Here is a 22,499-nt window from a genome sequence, read left to right as displayed (position 1 = left end):
TGGGTGAGAGAGACAGAGACAGAGACAGACACAGAGAGACAGACACACACACACACACAAACACACACACACACCCACCCCCACACACCCCCGTGTGCACGTGTGTCTGTGACTCTGTGTGTGTGTGAGATTGAGTGAGTGAGAGAGAGAGACAGACCGACCCTGCCAGATCCCTCAGCATTCCATGTGTGTTTGTGTCGGTGGGTGAGAGAGACAGAGACAGACACAGAGAGACAGACAGACACACACACACACCCACCCACCCCCATCCACCCTGGTAAAAAAAGGTGGTGGGGGAGCAGGGGAGAAGACACCACTGTGTCCAATGATAGCCTGTGCAGACGCAAAGTCTACAGCTTTTGTGAGATGAAACAAACTCAAGCCACTCAACAATTGTAATTCCACACACATCAAAATAAAGGCACAGAGGTGTGAATGGCTGCACTTCAGCCTTCGGCTTGGAGAGCACACCCATTGTTTCTCCTCAGGCACACCTGTAGCTGACATCTTCCTATTCCCAAGCTTGCCAGGAGGCTTTTCTGCCCGCGGACTTTGGCCACGTCCACAAACCTCGTAACCGGTCTTGAGCGGCGCACGTGGCCTCTGCCTTTGTCGCCCGGTGCAGTCCCATCCGCTCGCTCCCTCCCGGAGAGGGCAGAGCCTCCGAAGGAGACCGTTCAGCTGGATGCGCCAGCCAGCTGGGGCACGCAAAGCCGAGAGGCGCGCTCTCTTTGCCGAGTGCAGGGACGCCCTTGAAGGGCCGAGCGGCCTGCTCCCACTCCCCCTGCAGACTTTTGTGCAGACAGGACAGCGTGACCAGCCTCCCACGACCAGGAGAGCAGTGCAAGTTGAGCCAGCCTCTGAGACCGACCTGGGAGCCAGCCGAGGAAGCCGGCAGCCTTGACGTAGGCAGTGTGCCAGTGACGTAGGCGCCCGTAGGTACGGCCCCACTCCCAGATGATTGGTGGATCACTGGCAGCTTTACATAGCCTCTGACAAGTTGCACTCAGGACGGACCAGGTAGGCAACAGCTGTCCAGCACACCCACCGATCCCAGACAACCTAGGGGAGAGCTGCCAGCGGGCCAGGGCAGCAAGGTCTTTGCCAGGCCTCCTGCTTCAATCTAAACACCAGAGGCTAGGCAGGATGTAGCCGACTCAAGAGGCCGCCTGCATCGCTTCTCGGCCTTTTGGCTAAGATCAAGTGTAGTATCTGTTCTTATCAGTTTAATATCTGATACGTCCCTTATCTGGGGACCATATATTAAATTGATTTTTGGAACAGGGAGATGGAATAGGGGCTTGCTCCGTCCACTCCACGCATCGACCCGGTATTGCAGTGCCTCTGGGAACGGTGCACTCCCCTTCTGGGGAATTTCAAAGTAGCAAAGAAAAGAAAAACGACGAAAGCTCCATCAGGCGGCGGCGGCGGCACAGCAGCACAGACAAGCATGCACGCACATGGAGAGAGAGGAGAGCTGCTTGCTCTACACCTCTCCTGTGTCTGTGTCTGTCTGTCGATACAGCTCACTCACTCACTCACTCACGCAATGTGCAGACAACTCAACAACAGCACGGGCATCATATCTGGGCCGTTTGGCTAAGATCAAGTGCACATCCGGGCTGCAACCAGATCAGGTGCTGCAGGCAAGGCAGCAACTTCATGAGAGATGCCCCTTGGCATTCATTCCTGAAGCAAACTGCTCAACCGGCGCACTCATTCTGATGCCTGCTCACTCGGCTGCTGCCTGCACCAAGCACAGAAGCAGAGTGAAGTGGAGCAGGCCGAAAGACCTTTTCTGTCCCGCCACACTCGCTCCACTTCTCAGGCTCAGGCTTCTCAGCTGCTCCTTGAAGCCAACGGAGGACGCGACGGACGGACGGACGGACGGATGGACGGGCGGGCGAAGGAAGGAAGGAAGGAAGGAAGGAAGGAAGGAAGGAAGGAACGAACGATATCGAGTCACTGGCTCTGCTGCAATTTCACCAGCAGCCAGCCAGCCTGTCGGACAGGCAGGCTCGTTCAAGTGTGCCAGCAGCCAGGGCACGCGGACGGGAGGGAGGAAGGAAGGAAGGGAGGGAGGCATCCGATGGAGCCCGGCTACAGAGCAACGGGGCGCCGCCGCCGCCGGCACAACAGGGCCCGGTGCTCCTGCACCCTGCATCCTCCCCGCCTGCACCAGACTGCCAAGACTGCTGCTCTCCTGCCCAGACAGACAGACCAGCTACAAGCATCACCACCTAGCCATAGCATCAGCAAAACTCTGCCTACCTGCCCTGCCCTGGCCTGGCCTGGCCTCCTGGCCTCCTCTGATGCGTCTGCCTGCCCCAGGCCCAAAGCCCCGCCCACCGTTCAAGGTAAGGCAGAGGCACAACCCCCCACTCCACCCACTCAGACCTCCCCAATATACATCGGCAGTGCAGTGCATCTCTAGCCTCGCTCAGAATCACGTCCCAAACCCCAAGATCACTCAAACGTCTCATGCTTACACCTACCTACTCGGCGTCCAGCTTTGGCGCACGTCTCCACAATTGCCACATCCGTCCACGTGCCCCTGCTTCACGCACGGCACTGTGCCTCCCTCCGGCAGGCATTTCGCCGATCCGTTTCCTGTTTCACAACCAAGGCATAATCAGTACCCCTTTCCTTCCACGGCGCGCACACGCGCCCACCCACTCCACCACTGAGCCATGCCGGCCAAAAACGCACCTGCAGAGCAGTGGGGCACAGGGCCGCCGTCAGCCCGCGACACATTTCCCTCCTGCCGTGCCCTCCCTCCTGTTTCTACATCCGTGCACCCACCCCGCTGCAAAACCAGTCAGTCTGCTCAGGCGTCAGCACAGAGGCATAATGAAGGGCCTCGGCCCTTCTCCCTTTACTGCCCTCTGTACAGCTTGGCAGATCCCTCAGCACTCCGTGTGCACGTGTGTCTGTGACTCTGTGTGTGTGTGTGTGTGTGTGAGAGAGAGAGATTGAGTGAGTGAGTGAGTGAGTGAGTGAGTGAGTGAGTGAGTGAGAGAGAGAGAGACAGACCCTGCCAGATCCCTCAGCATTCCATGTGTGTTTGTGTCGGTGGGTGAGAGAGACAGAGACAGAGACAGACACAGAGAGACAGACACACACACACACACAAACACACACACACACCCACCCCCACACACCCCCGTGTGCACGTGTGTCTGTGACTCTGTGTGTGTGTGAGATTGAGTGAGAGAGAGAGACAGACCCTGCCAGATCCCTCAGCATTCCATGTGTGTTTGTGTCGGTGGGTGAGAGAGACAGAGACAGAGACAGACACAGAGAGACAGACACACACACACACACAAACACACACACACACCCACCCCCACACACCCCCGTGTGCACGTGTGTCTGTGACTCTGTGTGTGTGTGAGATTGAGTGAGTGAGAGAGAGAGACAGACCGACCCTGCCAGATCCCTCAGCATTCCATGTGTGTTTGTGTCGGTGGGTGAGAGAGACAGAGACAGACACAGAGAGACAGACAGACACACACACACACCCACCCACCCCCATCCACCCTGGTAAAAAAAGGTGGTGGGGGAGCAGGGGAGAAGACACCACTGTGTCCAATGATAGCCTGTGCAGACGCAAAGTCTACAGCTTCTGTGAGATGAAACAAACTCAAGCCACTCAACAATTGTAATTCCACACACATCAAAATAAAGGCACAGAGGTGTGAATGGCTGCACTTCAGCCTTCGGCTTGGAGAGCACACCCATTGTTTCTCCTCAGGCACACCTGTAGCTGACATCTTCCTATTCCCAAGCTTGCCAGGAGGCTTTTCTGCCCGCGGACTTTGGCCACGTCCACAAACCTCGTAACCGGTCTTGAGCGGCGCACGTGGCCTCTGCCTTTGTCGCCCGGTGCAGTCCCATCCGCTCGCTCCCTCCCGGAGAGGGCAGAGCCTCCGAAGGAGACCGTTCAGCTGGATGCGCCAGCCAGCTGGGGCACGCAAAGCCGAGAGGCGCGCTCTCTTTGCCGAGTGCAGGGACGCCCTTGAAGGGCCGAGCGGCCTGCTCCCACTCCCCCTGCAGACTTTTGTGCAGACAGGACAGCGTGACCAGCCTCCCACGACCAGGAGAGCAGTGCAAGTTGAGCCAGCCTCTGAGACCGACCTGGGAGCCAGCCGAGGAAGCCGGCAGCCTTGACGTAGGCAGTGTGCCAGTGACGTAGGCGCCCGTAGGTACGGCCCCACTCCCAGATGATTGGTGGATCACTGGCAGCTTTACATAGCCTCTGACAAGTTGCACTCAGGACGGACCAGGTAGGCAACAGCTGTCCAGCACACCCACCGATCCCAGACAACCTAGGGGAGAGCTGCCAGCGGGCCAGGGCAGCAAGGTCTTTGCCAGGCCTCCTGCTTCAATCTAAACACCAGAGGCTAGGCAGGATGTAGCCGACTCAAGAGGCCGCCTGCATCGCTTCTCGGCCTTTTGGCTAAGATCAAGTGTAGTATCTGTTCTTATCAGTTTAATATCTGATACGTCCCTTATCTGGGGACCATATATTAAATTGATTTTTGGAACAGGGAGATGGAATAGGGGCTTGCTCCGTCCACTCCACGCATCGACCCGGTATTGCAGTGCCTCTGGGAACGGTGCACTCCCCTTCTGGGGAATTTCAAAGTAGCAAAGAAAAGAAAAACGACGAAAGCTCCATCAGGCGGCGGCGGCGGCACAGCAGCACAGACAAGCATGCACGCACATGGAGAGAGAGGAGAGCTGCTTGCTCTACACCTCTCCTGTGTCTGTGTCTGTCTGTCGATACAGCTCACTCACTCACTCACTCACGCAATGTGCAGACAACTCAACAACAGCACGGGCATCATATCTGGGCCGTTTGGCTAAGATCAAGTGCACATCCGGGCTGCAACCAGATCAGGTGCTGCAGGCAAGGCAGCAACTTCATGAGAGATGCCCCTTGGCATTCATTCCTGAAGCAAACTGCTCAACCGGCGCACTCATTCTGATGCCTGCTCACTCGGCTGCTGCCTGCACCAAGCACAGAAGCAGAGTGAAGTGGAGCAGGCCGAAAGACCTTTTCTGTCCCGCCACACTCGCTCCACTTCTCAGGCTCAGGCTTCTCAGCTGCTCCTTGAAGCCAACGGAGGACGCGACGGACGGACGGACGGACGGATGGACGGGCGGGCGAAGGAAGGAAGGAAGGAAGGAAGGAAGGAAGGAAGGAAGGAACGAACGATATCGAGTCACTGGCTCTGCTGCAATTTCACCAGCAGCCAGCCAGCCTGTCGGACAGGCAGGCTCGTTCAAGTGTGCCAGCAGCCAGGGCACGCGGACGGGAGGGAGGAAGGAAGGAAGGGAGGGAGGCATCCGATGGAGCCCGGCTACAGAGCAACGGGGCGCCGCCGCCGCCGGCACAACAGGGCCCGGTGCTCCTGCACCCTGCATCCTCCCCGCCTGCACCAGACTGCCAAGACTGCTGCTCTCCTGCCCAGACAGACAGACCAGCTACAAGCATCACCACCTAGCCATAGCATCAGCAAAACTCTGCCTACCTGCCCTGCCCTGGCCTGGCCTGGCCTCCTGGCCTCCTCTGATGCGTCTGCCTGCCCCAGGCCCAAAGCCCCGCCCACCGTTCAAGGTAAGGCAGAGGCACAACCCCCCACTCCACCCACTCAGACCTCCCCAATATACATCGGCAGTGCAGTGCATCTCTAGCCTCGCTCAGAATCACGTCCCAAACCCCAAGATCACTCAAACGTCTCATGCTTACACCTACCTACTCGGCGTCCAGCTTTGGCGCACGTCTCCACAATTGCCACATCCGTCCACGTGCCCCTGCTTCACGCACGGCACTGTGCCTCCCTCCGGCAGGCATTTCGCCGATCCGTTTCCTGTTTCACAACCAAGGCATAATCAGTACCCCTTTCCTTCCACGGCGCGCACACGCGCCCACCCACTCCACCACTGAGCCATGCCGGCCAAAAACGCACCTGCAGAGCAGTGGGGCACAGGGCCGCCGTCAGCCCGCGACACATTTCCCTCCTGCCGTGCCCTCCCTCCTGTTTCTACATCCGTGCACCCACCCCGCTGCAAAACCAGTCAGTCTGCTCAGGCGTCAGCACAGAGGCATAATGAAGGGCCTCGGCCCTTCTCCCTTTACTGCCCTCTGTACAGCTTGGCAGATCCCTCAGCACTCCGTGTGCACGTGTGTCTGTGACTCTGTGTGTGTGTGTGTGTGTGTGTGAGAGAGAGAGATTGAGTGAGTGAGTGAGTGAGTGAGTGAGTGAGTGAGTGAGTGAGAGAGAGAGAGACAGACCCTGCCAGATCCCTCAGCATTCCATGTGTGTTTGTGTCGGTGGGTGAGAGAGACAGAGACAGAGACAGACACAGAGAGACAGACACACACACACACACAAACACACACACACACCCACCCCCACACACCCCCGTGTGCACGTGTGTCTGTGACTCTGTGTGTGTGTGAGATTGAGTGAGAGAGAGAGACAGACCCTGCCAGATCCCTCAGCATTCCATGTGTGTTTGTGTCGGTGGGTGAGAGAGACAGAGACAGAGACAGACACAGAGAGACAGACACACACACACACACAAACACACACACACACCCACCCCCACACACCCCCGTGTGCACGTGTGTCTGTGACTCTGTGTGTGTGTGAGATTGAGTGAGTGAGAGAGAGAGACAGACCGACCCTGCCAGATCCCTCAGCATTCCATGTGTGTTTGTGTCGGTGGGTGAGAGAGACAGAGACAGACACAGAGAGACAGACAGACACACACACACACCCACCCACCCCCATCCACCCTGGTAAAAAAAGGTGGTGGGGGAGCAGGGGAGAAGACACCACTGTGTCCAATGATAGCCTGTGCAGACGCAAAGTCTACAGCTTCTGTGAGATGAAACAAACTCAAGCCACTCAACAATTGTAATTCCACACACATCAAAATAAAGGCACAGAGGTGTGAATGGCTGCACTTCAGCCTTCGGCTTGGAGAGCACACCCATTGTTTCTCCTCAGGCACACCTGTAGCTGACATCTTCCTATTCCCAAGCTTGCCAGGAGGCTTTTCTGCCCGCGGACTTTGGCCACGTCCACAAACCTCGTAACCGGTCTTGAGCGGCGCACGTGGCCTCTGCCTTTGTCGCCCGGTGCAGTCCCATCCGCTCGCTCCCTCCCGGAGAGGGCAGAGCCTCCGAAGGAGACCGTTCAGCTGGATGCGCCAGCCAGCTGGGGCACGCAAAGCCGAGAGGCGCGCTCTCTTTGCCGAGTGCAGGGACGCCCTTGAAGGGCCGAGCGGCCTGCTCCCACTCCCCCTGCAGACTTTTGTGCAGACAGGACAGCGTGACCAGCCTCCCACGACCAGGAGAGCAGTGCAAGTTGAGCCAGCCTCTGAGACCGACCTGGGAGCCAGCCGAGGAAGCCGGCAGCCTTGACGTAGGCAGTGTGCCAGTGACGTAGGCGCCCGTAGGTACGGCCCCACTCCCAGATGATTGGTGGATCACTGGCAGCTTTACATAGCCTCTGACAAGTTGCACTCAGGACGGACCAGGTAGGCAACAGCTGTCCAGCACACCCACCGATCCCAGACAACCTAGGGGAGAGCTGCCAGCGGGCCAGGGCAGCAAGGTCTTTGCCAGGCCTCCTGCTTCAATCTAAACACCAGAGGCTAGGCAGGATGTAGCCGACTCAAGAGGCCGCCTGCATCGCTTCTCGGCCTTTTGGCTAAGATCAAGTGTAAAGGTGTTGGGGATCTGGTTCGGAGGGGCTGAGGCGTGCAACAAGAACTGGCAGGAGCGGACTGCCAAGGTGAAACAGAAACTGGGACTGTGGGGAGGGCGCTCCCTGTCGATAACGGGCAAGAACCTGGTCATCAGGTGTGAGGTGCTCTCAGGGCTGCTGTACTTGGCGCAGGTCTGGCCCGTCCCCCGCTCCTACAGCTCGGAAATCACCCGGGCTGTCTTCAGATTCGTCTGGGGATCCAAGATGGAGCGGGTGAGACGGACCGCCATGCACAAGTCCCTGGACAACGGGGGCAAGAACGTCCCCAATGTCGCCCTCACCCTGATGGCCAGCTTCGTATGTGGCTGCATCAGGTTGTGTGTAGAGCCCAGGTATGTGGGCACCAAGTACCACTATGTGCCCAGGTTCTACTTGTCGCCCTGGCTGCGAAGGATGGGTCTGGCCCCACTCCCGCGCAACGCCCCAGTCAGCTGGTCGTTGCCGGCATACCTATCCCACGTAGCAAAGTTCTTCCAGGAGAACGCCTTTGACCACAAGGCCATCAGGCAGTGGTCGGCACGAAGTGTCCTGCAGGCACTGCAGGAGAAGGACGTGATGGACACAGTGGGGTGGTTCCCTGAGCAGACTGTCCAGTTCATCTGGCAAAATGCCTCATCGCCAGATCTCACCAACAGGCACCAAGACCTCGCCTGGCTGGCGGTGAGAGGGGCCCTCCCAGTCAGAGCCCTCCTGTACGCCCGGAACGTCGTCTCCGCACCCCACTGCCCACGGGAGGACTGCAGTGAGGAGGAGTCTGTGACCCACCTCTTTGCACACTGCCAGTTCGCAAAGAGGGTGTGGAGGAGGATGGACGGGCTAGTGTCACGTTTCATCCCCAGCAGCTGCGTGACAGAGGACTCTCTGATCTACGGGCTGTTCCCGGGGACGCACACGGAGACCAACATCCGGTGCTGCTGGCAGATCATCAACTCGGTGAAAGACGCTCTTTGGTCAGCCCGAAACTTGATCATCTACCAGCACATGGAGATGTCCGTGGGAGAATGCTGCCGACTGGCACACTCTCGGCTGCAGGAGTACGTGCTGAGGGACGCACTGAAACTTGGTGCAGCCACCGCAAGGGCCCGGTGGGGAAGGACCACAGTATAGGTTTCTCCACCCGTGGGAGTGGGAGGGGTCGGTGGGCGAGGAGTATACCCCTCAACAATGAGATGCTAAGCTGAACTACTGGAGTGCCACGTGGGTGGCTATAAACACGGGTATTTTACTGAGTATAATGGAAACGTATGTAAAGGATGAAAAGTTATTGAATGGTTTATTGTATATATTTATTTTTGAATAAAGTATATTTTGAAATAAAAAAAAAAAAAAAAAAAAAAAAAATCTGTTCTTATCAGTTTAATATCTGATACGTCCCTTATCTGGGGACCATATATTAAATTGATTTTTGGAACAGGGAGATGGAATAGGGGCTTGCTCCGTCCACTCCACGCATCGACCCGGTATTGCAGTGCCTCTGGGAACGGTGCACTCCCCTTCTGGGGAATTTCAAAGTAGCAAAGAAAAGAAAAACGACGAAAGCTCCATCAGGCGGCGGCGGCGGCACAGCAGCACAGACAAGCATGCACGCACATGGAGAGAGAGGAGAGCTGCTTGCTCTACACCTCTCCTGTGTCTGTGTCTGTCTGTCGATACAGCTCACTCACTCACTCACTCACGCAATGTGCAGACAACTCAACAACAGCACGGGCATCATATCTGGGCCGTTTGGCTAAGATCAAGTGCACATCCGGGCTGCAACCAGATCAGGTGCTGCAGGCAAGGCAGCAACTTCATGAGAGATGCCCCTTGGCATTCATTCCTGAAGCAAACTGCTCAACCGGCGCACTCATTCTGATGCCTGCTCACTCGGCTGCTGCCTGCACCAAGCACAGAAGCAGAGTGAAGTGGAGCAGGCCGAAAGACCTTTTCTGTCCCGCCACACTCGCTCCACTTCTCAGGCTCAGGCTTCTCAGCTGCTCCTTGAAGCCAACGGAGGACGCGACGGACGGACGGACGGACGGATGGACGGGCGGGCGAAGGAAGGAAGGAAGGAAGGAAGGAAGGAAGGAAGGAAGGAACGAACGATATCGAGTCACTGGCTCTGCTGCAATTTCACCAGCAGCCAGCCAGCCTGTCGGACAGGCAGGCTCGTTCAAGTGTGCCAGCAGCCAGGGCACGCGGACGGGAGGGAGGAAGGAAGGAAGGGAGGGAGGCATCCGATGGAGCCCGGCTACAGAGCAACGGGGCGCCGCCGCCGCCGGCACAACAGGGCCCGGTGCTCCTGCACCCTGCATCCTCCCCGCCTGCACCAGACTGCCAAGACTGCTGCTCTCCTGCCCAGACAGACAGACCAGCTACAAGCATCACCACCTAGCCATAGCATCAGCAAAACTCTGCCTACCTGCCCTGCCCTGGCCTGGCCTGGCCTCCTGGCCTCCTCTGATGCGTCTGCCTGCCCCAGGCCCAAAGCCCCGCCCACCGTTCAAGGTAAGGCAGAGGCACAACCCCCCACTCCACCCACTCAGACCTCCCCAATATACATCGGCAGTGCAGTGCATCTCTAGCCTCGCTCAGAATCACGTCCCAAACCCCAAGATCACTCAAACGTCTCATGCTTACACCTACCTACTCGGCGTCCAGCTTTGGCGCACGTCTCCACAATTGCCACATCCGTCCACGTGCCCCTGCTTCACGCACGGCACTGTGCCTCCCTCCGGCAGGCATTTCGCCGATCCGTTTCCTGTTTCACAACCAAGGCATAATCAGTACCCCTTTCCTTCCACGGCGCGCACACGCGCCCACCCACTCCACCACTGAGCCATGCCGGCCAAAAACGCACCTGCAGAGCAGTGGGGCACAGGGCCGCCGTCAGCCCGCGACACATTTCCCTCCTGCCGTGCCCTCCCTCCTGTTTCTACATCCGTGCACCCACCCCGCTGCAAAACCAGTCAGTCTGCTCAGGCGTCAGCACAGAGGCATAATGAAGGGCCTCGGCCCTTCTCCCTTTACTGCCCTCTGTACAGCTTGGCAGATCCCTCAGCACTCCGTGTGCACGTGTGTCTGTGACTCTGTGTGTGTGTGTGTGTGTGTGAGAGAGAGAGATTGAGTGAGTGAGTGAGTGAGTGAGTGAGTGAGTGAGTGAGTGAGAGAGAGAGAGACAGACCCTGCCAGATCCCTCAGCATTCCATGTGTGTTTGTGTCGGTGGGTGAGAGAGACAGAGACAGAGACAGACACAGAGAGACAGACACACACACACACACAAACACACACACACACCCACCCCCACACACCCCCGTGTGCACGTGTGTCTGTGACTCTGTGTGTGTGTGAGATTGAGTGAGAGAGAGAGACAGACCCTGCCAGATCCCTCAGCATTCCATGTGTGTTTGTGTCGGTGGGTGAGAGAGACAGAGACAGAGACAGACACAGAGAGACAGACACACACACACACACAAACACACACACACACCCACCCCCACACACCCCCGTGTGCACGTGTGTCTGTGACTCTGTGTGTGTGTGAGATTGAGTGAGTGAGAGAGAGAGACAGACCGACCCTGCCAGATCCCTCAGCATTCCATGTGTGTTTGTGTCGGTGGGTGAGAGAGACAGAGACAGACACAGAGAGACAGACAGACACACACACACACCCACCCACCCCCATCCACCCTGGTAAAAAAAGGTGGTGGGGGAGCAGGGGAGAAGACACCACTGTGTCCAATGATAGCCTGTGCAGACGCAAAGTCTACAGCTTCTGTGAGATGAAACAAACTCAAGCCACTCAACAATTGTAATTCCACACACATCAAAATAAAGGCACAGAGGTGTGAATGGCTGCACTTCAGCCTTCGGCTTGGAGAGCACACCCATTGTTTCTCCTCAGGCACACCTGTAGCTGACATCTTCCTATTCCCAAGCTTGCCAGGAGGCTTTTCTGCCCGCGGACTTTGGCCACGTCCACAAACCTCGTAACCGGTCTTGAGCGGCGCACGTGGCCTCTGCCTTTGTCGCCCGGTGCAGTCCCATCCGCTCGCTCCCTCCCGGAGAGGGCAGAGCCTCCGAAGGAGACCGTTCAGCTGGATGCGCCAGCCAGCTGGGGCACGCAAAGCCGAGAGGCGCGCTCTCTTTGCCGAGTGCAGGGACGCCCTTGAAGGGCCGAGCGGCCTGCTCCCACTCCCCCTGCAGACTTTTGTGCAGACAGGACAGCGTGACCAGCCTCCCACGACCAGGAGAGCAGTGCAAGTTGAGCCAGCCTCTGAGACCGACCTGGGAGCCAGCCGAGGAAGCCGGCAGCCTTGACGTAGGCAGTGTGCCAGTGACGTAGGCGCCCGTAGGTACGGCCCCACTCCCAGATGATTGGTGGATCACTGGCAGCTTTACATAGCCTCTGACAAGTTGCACTCAGGACGGACCAGGTAGGCAACAGCTGTCCAGCACACCCACCGATCCCAGACAACCTAGGGGAGAGCTGCCAGCGGGCCAGGGCAGCAAGGTCTTTGCCAGGCCTCCTGCTTCAATCTAAACACCAGAGGCTAGGCAGGATGTAGCCGACTCAAGAGGCCGCCTGCATCGCTTCTCGGCCTTTTGGCTAAGATCAAGTGTAGTATCTGTTCACCAAGTACCACTATGTGCCCAGGTTCTACTTGTCGCCCTGGCTGCGAAGGATGGGTCTGGCCCCACTCCCGCGCAACGCCCCAGTCAGCTGGTCGTTGCCGGCATACCTATCCCACGTAGCAAAGTTCTTCCAGGAGAACGCCTTTGACCACAAGGCCATCAGGCAGTGGTCGGCACGAAGTGTCCTGCAGGCACTGCAGGAGAAGGACGTGATGGACACAGTGGGGTGGTTCCCTGAGCAGACTGTCCAGTTCATCTGGCAAAATGCCTCATCGCCAGATCTCACCAACAGGCACCAAGACCTCGCCTGGCTGGCGGTGAGAGGGGCCCTCCCAGTCAGAGCCCTCCTGTACGCCCGGAACGTCGTCTCCGCACCCCACTGCCCACGGGAGGACTGCAGTGAGGAGGAGTCTGTGACCCACCTCTTTGCACACTGCCAGTTCGCAAAGAGGGTGTGGAGGAGGGTGGACGGGCTAGTGTCACGTTTCATCCCCAGCAGCTGCGTGACAGAGGACTCTCTGATCTACGGGCTGTTCCCGGGGACGCACACGGAGACCAACATCCGGTGCTGCTGGCAGATCATCAACTCGGTGAAAGACGCTCTTTGGTCAGCCCGAAACTTGGTGATCTACCAGCACATGGAGATGTCAGTGGGAGAATGCTGCCGACTGGCACACTCTCGGCTGCAGGAGTACGTGCTGAGGGACGCACTGAAACTTGGTGCAGCCACCGCAAGGGCCCGGTGGGGAAGGACCACAGTATAGGTTTCTCCACCCGTGGGAGTGGGAGGGGTCGGTGGGCGAGGAGTATACCCCTCAACAATGAGATGCTAAGCTGAACTACTGGAGTGCCACATGGGTGGCTATAAACACGGGTATTTTACTGAGTATAATGGAAACGTATGCAAAGGATGAAAAGTTATTGAATGGTTTACTGTATATATTTATTTTTGAATAAAGTATATTTTGAAATAAAAAAAAAAAAAAAATCTGTTCTTATCAGACCAGAAGGCGCAGGAGGAGAGTTCGCGCTGACGCAGGGGTGGATCCTAATGCTGATTGGCCTCCAATCTAACACCCCATACCAGCGACGACAGCAGTGAGTTAGAAGATGGCAGCAGCGAGCAATACATCAGCTCGAGGCCAGGGTATCAAGAACACTGTCAGGCTGACAGTGCGAGACCGGAACGGGGGCACCGGCTTCACCCGAGAGACCTTCATCCGGAAGGTCTTGCTGGATTGCTGCGGATTTACGCCCGATGACATCTACTGCGTCCAGGACTTCGCAGGCTTCTTCGATGTCACTTTCCGGCAGGCTGCAGGGTGGCAGAAGCTGTACCAGCAGCTTCAGCTGAAGGGGACAGAGGCGCCGCTGTCGCTGCTGAAAGCACAGCCCCTCTTTGCAACGGCTACGCAACAGGAAAGGACAATCACGGTGCACATGTTCAACCCGCACGTGCCAGTGGTAGATGTCCTTACGTTCCTCGCTCGGTATGTGGAGAGCGTAGGAACACCAGCAGACGTGAAGGACGGGCTGGGAATCTGGACCAGCAAACGGCAGGTGATGGTGAAGCTGAGGTTGGATTCCAACGGCGGCATCGTCCACCCCCCCTCCGTCTTCGCCATCGGAGGGAACCGAGGGTACATGGTGTACGCGGGACAACCCAGGGTGTGCCGAAACTGCGGCAAGGAAGGGCACATCGCAGCCCAGTGCAGGGTGGTGATGTGCAAGAACTGTAAAATGGAAGGCCACCTGACCAAAGACTGCACGCAGGCCAAGGCCTGCAACCTCTGCGGACAGGCTGGCCACCTGTACAGAGCCTGCCCGAAGCGTGGGGGCACCTACGCACAGGCGACCAGGGGAGGTGCTGGCCCTGAAAGGGCCCAGGCTGATGCGGACGTACCCGCCAGCGCTGCAGATGAGGCACCCGACAGGACGGATGACGAGACCAGGGAGGAAGGTGCAAGCACCCCAAGACCTGCCACCCCACTGCAGACCCTCCAGGACCAGGCAAACGACGAGCAGGAGTCCATGGAGGAGGGGAGAGCTGAGGCGGAAACCGAATGGAAGGTCGTGAAACGAAAAAAGACCCAAAAGGCGGCGGCCAAGCGACAGAAGGCGGAGCAACGCCAGAAAAGGGCAGGGAACCACGCAGCCCCTGGTACCCTGTCCTCTTCAGAGGAGGAAGGAGTTGGGGGAGGCCAGCAGCCCCGGCGGAAGAAGCGGCTGGCAGAACAGGTGGAGAGGAGGAGAGAGAGGGGAGAAAGTCTGCTGGCCACCCCCCAAGTACAGGAGGCGGAGAGCAGCAGACGCACAGAGCTCCGGGAATCCGGGAGCAGAGCCACGGCTGGTACCCAGCAGCCGGAAGGGGAAGCAGCCCAGGAAGTCAGCAACCGCCCGGGCCCAGACCCAGAACCAGAACGGCCACACACGGAGGAGTACTACCAGCAGTACCTGAGCCCACAGGAGGTGGAAAACTTCACAAAGGCGGTGGGGATGAAGGCTCAGGATGGCAAGAGTGAGGACGGAGAGCAGCCAAAATAAAAGACTTAACGATGGCAGACCTTAAATTGGCGTGCTTGAATGTGCGAAGTTTGAAGAGTACTGGGCGATGCGTCAGCACGCTCCAGTACCTGGACACTGTAAAGGCCGATGTGACCTTCCTCCAGGAGTGTGGACTACCACATCTCCGTAACTACCGGAGGTGGTCACGGTGGTGGAAAAAAGGTTTGTCGGTGTGGTCGGGGGGCAACGATTGTCGCGCTTCCGGCCTGGGGATTCTGCTGCGGGGAGGCAACTTCTCAATCACCCAAGTTAAAGAGGTGGTTGCGGGGCGCCTCCTGGTAGCAGACGTCAAATACCGGGGCACTCCGCTCCGGCTGATCAACATGTACGCCTCCCCCGTGCGGAGCGAGCGGCTGGCCGTCTTCGAGCAGCTCCCACAGCTGCTGGTGACGACCCAGCCGGTCGTTCTGGCCGGAGACTTCAATTGCACCATTGATGCGGCTGGAGGACCCGGCAGTGCCGACGGCAGGCTAGACAGTACCTCTAGACTCCTGAGGGAAATGGTGAAGACAGCCAAGCTGCGCGACGCCTTTGGCACCCCCACAGGTGGAGCACAGCCGCAAGCCACCTGGACACGATCGGACGGCTCAGCCCGCTCCCGGATCGACTTCCTCTTCCTGTCTGAGTCCCTCACGGTCAGGTCCACCGACGTCACGCCGGTGTTCTTCTCTGACCACTGCCTTCTGAGAGCCACCTGTCACTTACGGGAGGACCAGAAGGCAGGCAGGGGGACGTGGAAGCTGAACGTAAAGCTGCTGACCCCAGAGAACATCGAGGAACTAGAGAGGGAGTACACAGGTTGGAGAACCTTGAAAGCCTTCTTTGATTCCCCGGTTCACTGGTGGGAAGCCACCAAGGAGAACATTAAGAGGTTCTTCATCCGCAAGGGTATTCAGAAGGCAAGGCAGGAGCAGAGGGAACTGCGTAAACTCCAGACAGAGTTGCAGCAACTTCTCCTTCTGCAGTCGAAGGGGGTGGATGTCAGGGAGGAACTGCGAGAGGTGAAGGGCCGGCAAGCCCAGCACCTCGCCGCGGAATCCTCCAAGATCATCTTCCGATCAAGGGTCCAAACCGTGGAGCAGGACGAGACGTGCTCACGCTTCTTCTTCCAAAAGGTGCACAGGGGGAGCTCTGTGATCCACAACCTTAAGGAAGAGGACGGCTCAGTCGCGTCCTCGCAGACCGACATACTGAGGATCTGCAAGTCCTTCTATGCCGGTCTGTACGAGGAAAAGGCCACAGAATCCACAGCCTCCCACAACTTCCTGTCGTCTATCACGCAGGTCTTAGACGACGGCAAGCGGGAGAGTCTGGATCAGCCACTGACCCTGGACGAGCTGACAGGCTCCATCCGTTCCTTCGGGTCGGGTAAGACTCCCGGAAGCGACGGCTTACCGGCCGAGTTGTACTCGGCTCTGTGGAACTGGATGGGCCCAGACCTGCTGGAAGTGTACAACGCTATGCTTCTGGCCGGCAGTATGTCTGAGTCCATGAGGAAGGGCATCATCACCCTCATCTACAAGCAGAAGGGGGAAAGGGAGGACATTAGGAATTGGAGACCCATCTCTCTCCTGAATGTGGACTACAAGATCCTGTCCAAGGCTATCGCCAACAGGGTCAAGTCTGCTCTGGGACAGGTGATCCACCCGGACCAAACCTGTGCTGTACCGGGCAGGAAGATCTCAGACAGCCTCGCGCTGCTGAGGGACACCATCGCCTACGTGCAGGACAGGGGGGTGGACGCCTGCCTGGTCAGCTTGGACCAGGAGAAAGCCTTCGACAGGATATCGCACACATACATGGCGGACGTGCTCTCCAAAATGGGATTTGGGGAGGGAATCCGGAATTGGATCAGACTGCTCTACACAGACATCCGTAGTGCAGTCCAGGTCAACGGGTGGGAAACAGACAGCTTCCCCATCAGGTCTGGAGTCAGGCAGGGCTGCCCCCTCTCCCCTGTCTTGTTTGTCTGCTGCATAGAACCCTTTGTGGAAGCCATCAGGAGGGATGAGGGCATAAGAGGGGTGACGCTGCCAGGCAGTGGAGGGACCCAAGTGAAAACCTCCCTGTACATGGACGACGTCACCGTCTTCTGCTCTGATCCGAGGTCAGTTCGCAGGTTGATTGGCACCTGCGAACAGTTCGAGCTAGCGTCGGGGGCCAGGGTCAACCGCACGAAGAGCGAAGCCATGCTCTTTGGCAACTGGCCCGACCGATCCAGCGTCCCCTTCACCATCAGGTCTGACCACGTGAAGGTGTTGGGGATCTGGTTCGGAGGGGCTGAGGCGTGCAACAAGAACTGGCAGGAGCGGACTGCCAAGGTGAAACAGAAACTGGGACTGTGGGGAGGGCGCTCCCTGTCGATAACGGGCAAGAACCTGGTCATCAGGTGTGAGGTGCTCTCAGGGCTGCTGTACTTGGCGCAGGTCTGGCCCGTCCCCCGCTCCTACAGCTCGGAAATCACCCGGGCTGTCTTCAGATTCGTCTGGGGATCCAAGATGGAGCGGGTGAGACGGACCGCCATGCACAAGTCCCTGGACAACGGGGGCAAGAACGTCCCCAATGTCGCCCTCACCCTGATGGCCAGCTTCGTATGTGGCTGCATCAGGTTGTGTGTAGAGCCCAGGTATGTGGGCACCAAGTACCACTATGTGCCCAGGTTCTACTTGTCGCCCTGGCTGCGAAGGATGGGTCTGGCCCCACTCCCGCGCAACGCCCCAGTCAGCTGGTCGTTGCCGGCATACCTATCCCACGTAGCAAAGTTCTTCCAGGAGAACGCCTTCGACCACAAGGCCATCAGGCAGTGGTCGGCACGAAGTGTCCTGCAGGCACTGCAGGAGAAGGACGTGATGGACACAGTGGGGTGGTTCCCTGAGCAGACTGTCCAGTTCATCTGGCAAAATGCCTCATCGCCAGATCTCACCAACAGGCACCAAGACCTCGCCTGGCTGGCGGTGAGAGGGGCCCTCCCAGTCAGAGCCCTCCTGTATGCCCGGAACGTCGTCTCCGCACCCCACTGCCCACGGGAGGACTGCAGTGAGGAGGAGTCTGTGACCCACCTCTTTGCACACTGCCAGTTCGCAAAGAGGGTGTGGAGGAGGATGGACGGGCTAGTGTCACGTTTCATCCCCAGCAGCTGCGTGACAGAGGACTCTCTGATCTACGGGCTGTTCCCGGGGACGCACACGGAGACCAACATCCGGTGCTGCTGGCAGATCATCAACTCGGTGAAAGACGCTCTTTGGTCAGCCCGAAACTTGATGATCTACCAGCACATGGAGATGTCCGTGGGAGAATGCTGCCGACTGGCACACTCTCGGCTGCAGGAGTACGTGCTGAGGGACGCACTGAAACTTGGTGCAGCCACCGCAAGGGCCCGGTGGGGAAGGACCACAGTATAGGTTTCTCCACCCGTGGGAGTGGGAGGGGTCGGTGGGCGAGGAGTATACCCCTCAACAATGAGATGCAAAGCTGAACTACTGGAGTGCCACATGGGTGGCTATAAACACGGGTATTTTACTGAGTATAATGGAAACGTATGTAAAGGATGAAAAGTTATTGAATGGTTTACTGTATATATTTATTTTTGAATAAAGTATATTTTGATATAAAAAAAAAAAAAAAAAATCTGTTCTTATCAGTTTAATATCTGATACGTCCCTTATCTGGGGACCATATATTAAATTGATTTTTGGAACAGGGAGATGGAATAGGGGCTTGCTCCGTCCACTCCACGCATCGACCCGGTATTGCAGTGCCTCTGGGAACGGTGCACTCCCCTTCTGGGGAATTTCAAAGTAGCAAAGAAAAGAAAAACGACGAAAGCTCCATCAGGCGGCGGCGGCGGCACAGCAGCACAGACAAGCATGCACGCACATGGAGAGAGAGGAGAGCTGCTTGCTCTACACCTCTCCTGTGTCTGTGTCTGTCTGTCGATACAGCTCACTCACTCACTCACTCACGCAATGTGCAGACAACTCAACAACAGCACGGGCATCATATCTGGGCCGTTTGGCTAAGATCAAGTGCACATCCGGGCTGCAACCAGATCAGGTGCTGCAGGCAAGGCAGCAACTTCATGAGAGATGCCCCTTGGCATTCATTCCTGAAGCAAACTGCTCAACCGGCGCACTCATTCTGATGCCTGCTCACTCGGCTGCTGCCTGCACCAAGCACAGAAGCAGAGTGAAGTGGAGCAGGCCGAAAGACCTTTTCTGTCCCGCCACACTCGCTCCACTTCTCAGGCTCAGGCTTCTCAGCTGCTCCTTGAAGCCAACGGAGGACGCGACGGACGGACGGACGGACGGATGGACGGGCGGGCGAAGGAAGGAAGGAAGGAAGGAAGGAAGGAAGGAAGGAACGAACGATATCGAGTCACTGGCTCTGCTGCAATTTCACCAGCAGCCAGCCAGCCTGTCGGACAGGCAGGCTCGTTCAAGTGTGCCAGCAGCCAGGGCACGCGGACGGGAGGGAGGAAGGAAGGAAGGGAGGGAGGCATCCGATGGAGCCCGGCTACAGAGCAACGGGGCGCCGCCGCCGCCGGCACAACAGGGCCCGGTGCTCCTGCACCCTGCATCCTCCCCGCCTGCACCAGACTGCCAAGACTGCTGCTCTCCTGCCCAGACAGACAGACCAGCTACAAGCATCACCACCTAGCCATAGCATCAGCAAAACTCTGCCTACCTGCCCTGCCCTGGCCTGGCCTGGCCTCCTGGCCTCCTCTGATGCGTCTGCCTGCCCCAGGCCCAAAGCCCCGCCCACCGTTCAAGGTAAGGCAGAGGCACAACCCCCCACTCCACCCACTCAGACCTCCCCAATATACATCGGCAGTGCAGTGCATCTCTAGCCTCGCTCAGAATCACGTCCCAAACCCCAAGATCACTCAAACGTCTCATGCTTACACCTACCTACTCGGCGTCCAGCTTTGGCGCACGTCTCCACAATTGCCACATCCGTCCACGTGCCCCTGCTTCACGCACGGCACTGTGCCTCCCTCCGGCAGGCATTTCGCCGATCCGTTTCCTGTTTCACAACCAAGGCATAATCAGTACCCCTTTCCTTCCACGGCGCGCACACGCGCCCACCCACTCCACCACTGAGCCATGCCGGCCAAAAACGCACCTGCAGAGCAGTGGGGCACAGGGCCGCCGTCAGCCCGCGACACATTTCCCTCCTGCCGTGCCCTCCCTCCTGTTTCTACATCCGTGCACCCACCCCGCTGCAAAACCAGTCAGTCTGCTCAGGCGTCAGCACAGAGGCATAATGAAGGGCCTCGGCCCTTCTCCCTTTACTGCCCTCTGTACAGCTTGGCAGATCCCTCAGCACTCCGTGTGCACGTGTGTCTGTGACTCTGTGTGTGTGTGTGTGTGTGTGAGAGAGAGAGATTGAGTGAGTGAGTGAGTGAGTGAGTGAGTGAGTGAGTGAGTGAGAGAGAGAGAGACAGACCCTGCCAGATCCCTCAGCATTCCATGTGTGTTTGTGTCGGTGGGTGAGAGAGACAGAGACAGAGACAGAGAGACAGACAGACACACACACACACACACACACACACCCACCCACCTCCACACACCCCCGTGTGCACGTGTGTCTGTGACTCTGTGTGTGTGTGAGATTGAGTGAGAGAGAGAGACAGACCCTGCCAGATCCCTCAGCATTCCATGTGTGTTTGTGTCGGTGGGTGAGAGAGACAGAGACAGAGACAGACACAGAGAGACAGACACACACACACACACAAACACACACACACACCCACCCCCACACACCCCCGTGTGCACGTGTGTCTGTGACTCTGTGTGTGTGTGAGATTGAGTGAGTGAGAGAGAGAGACAGACCGACCCTGCCAGATCCCTCAGCATTCCATGTGTGTTTGTGTCGGTGGGTGAGAGAGACAGAGACAGACACAGAGAGACAGACAGACACACACACACACCCACCCACCCCCATCCACCCTGGTAAAAAAAGGTGGTGGGGGAGCAGGGGAGAAGACACCACTGTGTCCAATGATAGCCTGTGCAGACGCAAAGTCTACAGCTTCTGTGAGATGAAACAAACTCAAGCCACTCAACAATTGTAATTCCACACACATCAAAATAAAGGCACAGAGGTGTGAATGGCTGCACTTCAGCCTTCGGCTTGGAGAGCACACCCATTGTTTCTCCTCAGGCACACCTGTAGCTGACATCTTCCTATTCCCAAGCTTGCCAGGAGGCTTTTCTGCCCGCGGACTTTGGCCACGTCCACAAACCTCGTAACCGGTCTTGAGCGGCGCACGTGGCCTCTGCCTTTGTCGCCCGGTGCAGTCCCATCCGCTCGCTCCCTCCCGGAGAGGGCAGAGCCTCCGAAGGAGACCGTTCAGCTGGATGCGCCAGCCAGCTGGGGCACGCAAAGCCGAGAGGCGCGCTCTCTTTGCCGAGTGCAGGGACGCCCTTGAAGGGCCGAGCGGCCTGCTCCCACTCCCCCTGCAGACTTTTGTGCAGACAGGACAGCGTGACCAGCCTCCCACGACCAGGAGAGCAGTGCAAGTTGAGCCAGCCTCTGAGACCGACCTGGGAGCCAGCCGAGGAAGCCGGCAGCCTTGACGTAGGCAGTGTGCCAGTGACGTAGGCGCCCGTAGGTACGGCCCCACTCCCAGATGATTGGTGGATCACTGGCAGCTTTACATAGCCTCTGACAAGTTGCACTCAGGACGGACCAGGTAGGCAACAGCTGTCCAGCACACCCACCGATCCCAGACAACCTAGGGGAGAGCTGCCAGCGGGCCAGGGCAGCAAGGTCTTTGCCAGGCCTCCTGCTTCAATCTAAACACCAGAGGCTAGGCAGGATGTAGCCGACTCAAGAGGCCGCCTGCATCGCTTCTCGGCCTTTTGGCTAAGATCAAGTGTAGTATCTGTTCTTATCAGTTTAATATCTGATACGTCCCTTATCTGGGGACCATATATTAAATTGATTTTTGGAACAGGGAGATGGAATAGGGGCTTGCTCCGTCCACTCCACGCATCGACCCGGTATTGCAGTGCCTCTGGGAACGGTGCACTCCCCTTCTGGGGAATTTCAAAGTAGCAAAGAAAAGAAAAACGACGAAAGCTCCATCAGGCGGCGGCGGCGGCACAGCAGCACAGACAAGCATGCACGCACATGGAGAGAGAGGAGAGCTGCTTGCTCTACACCTCTCCTGTGTCTGTGTCTGTCTGTCGATACAGCTCACTCACTCACTCACTCACGCAATGTGCAGACAACTCAACAACAGCACGGGCATCATATCTGGGCCGTTTGGCTAAGATCAAGTGCACATCCGGGCTGCAACCAGATCAGGTGCTGCAGGCAAGGCAGCAACTTCATGAGAGATGCCCCTTGGCATTCATTCCTGAAGCAAACTGCTCAACCGGCGCACTCATTCTGATGCCTGCTCACTCGGCTGCTGCCTGCACCAAGCACAGAAGCAGAGTGAAGTGGAGCAGGCCGAAAGACCTTTTCTGTCCCGCCACACTCGCTCCACTTCTCAGGCTCAGGCTTCTCAGCTGCTCCTTGAAGCCAAC

The 22,499-nt window shown here is 57.7% G+C and overlaps 4 non-coding genes and 2 pseudogenes across 4 annotated transcripts; all 6 read left to right on the top strand.

Moving 5' to 3' along the window:
* Nucleotides 1–1,173: 1,173 nt before the first annotated feature.
* Nucleotides 1,174–1,364, top strand: LOC140192038 (U2 spliceosomal RNA). Its single transcript, XR_011884016.1, has one exon. It is a non-coding gene; the product is annotated as a U2 spliceosomal RNA (small nuclear RNA).
* Nucleotides 1,365–4,439: 3,075 nt separating this feature from the next.
* LOC140192037 (U2 spliceosomal RNA) lies at nt 4,440–4,630 on the top strand. The gene has a single exon (XR_011884015.1). It is a non-coding gene; the product is annotated as a U2 spliceosomal RNA (small nuclear RNA).
* A 4,436-nt stretch (nt 4,631–9,066) lies between these two features.
* LOC140192095 (U2 spliceosomal RNA) lies at nt 9,067–9,278 on the top strand (annotated as a pseudogene).
* Nucleotides 9,279–12,353: 3,075 nt separating this feature from the next.
* On the top strand, nt 12,354–12,433 carry LOC140192107 (U2 spliceosomal RNA; annotated as a pseudogene).
* Nucleotides 12,434–18,561: 6,128 nt separating this feature from the next.
* Nucleotides 18,562–18,744, top strand: LOC140192087 (U2 spliceosomal RNA). Its single transcript, XR_011884062.1, has one exon. It is a non-coding gene; the product is annotated as a U2 spliceosomal RNA (small nuclear RNA).
* A 3,067-nt stretch (nt 18,745–21,811) lies between these two features.
* Nucleotides 21,812–22,002, top strand: LOC140192036 (U2 spliceosomal RNA). Its single transcript, XR_011884014.1, has one exon. It is a non-coding gene; the product is annotated as a U2 spliceosomal RNA (small nuclear RNA).
* Nucleotides 22,003–22,499: the final 497 nt, after the last annotated feature.

The sequence above is a fragment of the Mobula birostris genome (assembly GCF_030028105.1).
Source record: "Mobula birostris isolate sMobBir1 chromosome 11 unlocalized genomic scaffold, sMobBir1.hap1 SUPER_11_unloc_1, whole genome shotgun sequence".
Taxonomy (NCBI): Eukaryota; Metazoa; Chordata; class Chondrichthyes; order Myliobatiformes; family Myliobatidae; genus Mobula; species Mobula birostris.
Note: the sequence above shows the minus strand (reverse complement) of the source record. Positions and strands in the feature narration are given on the sequence as shown.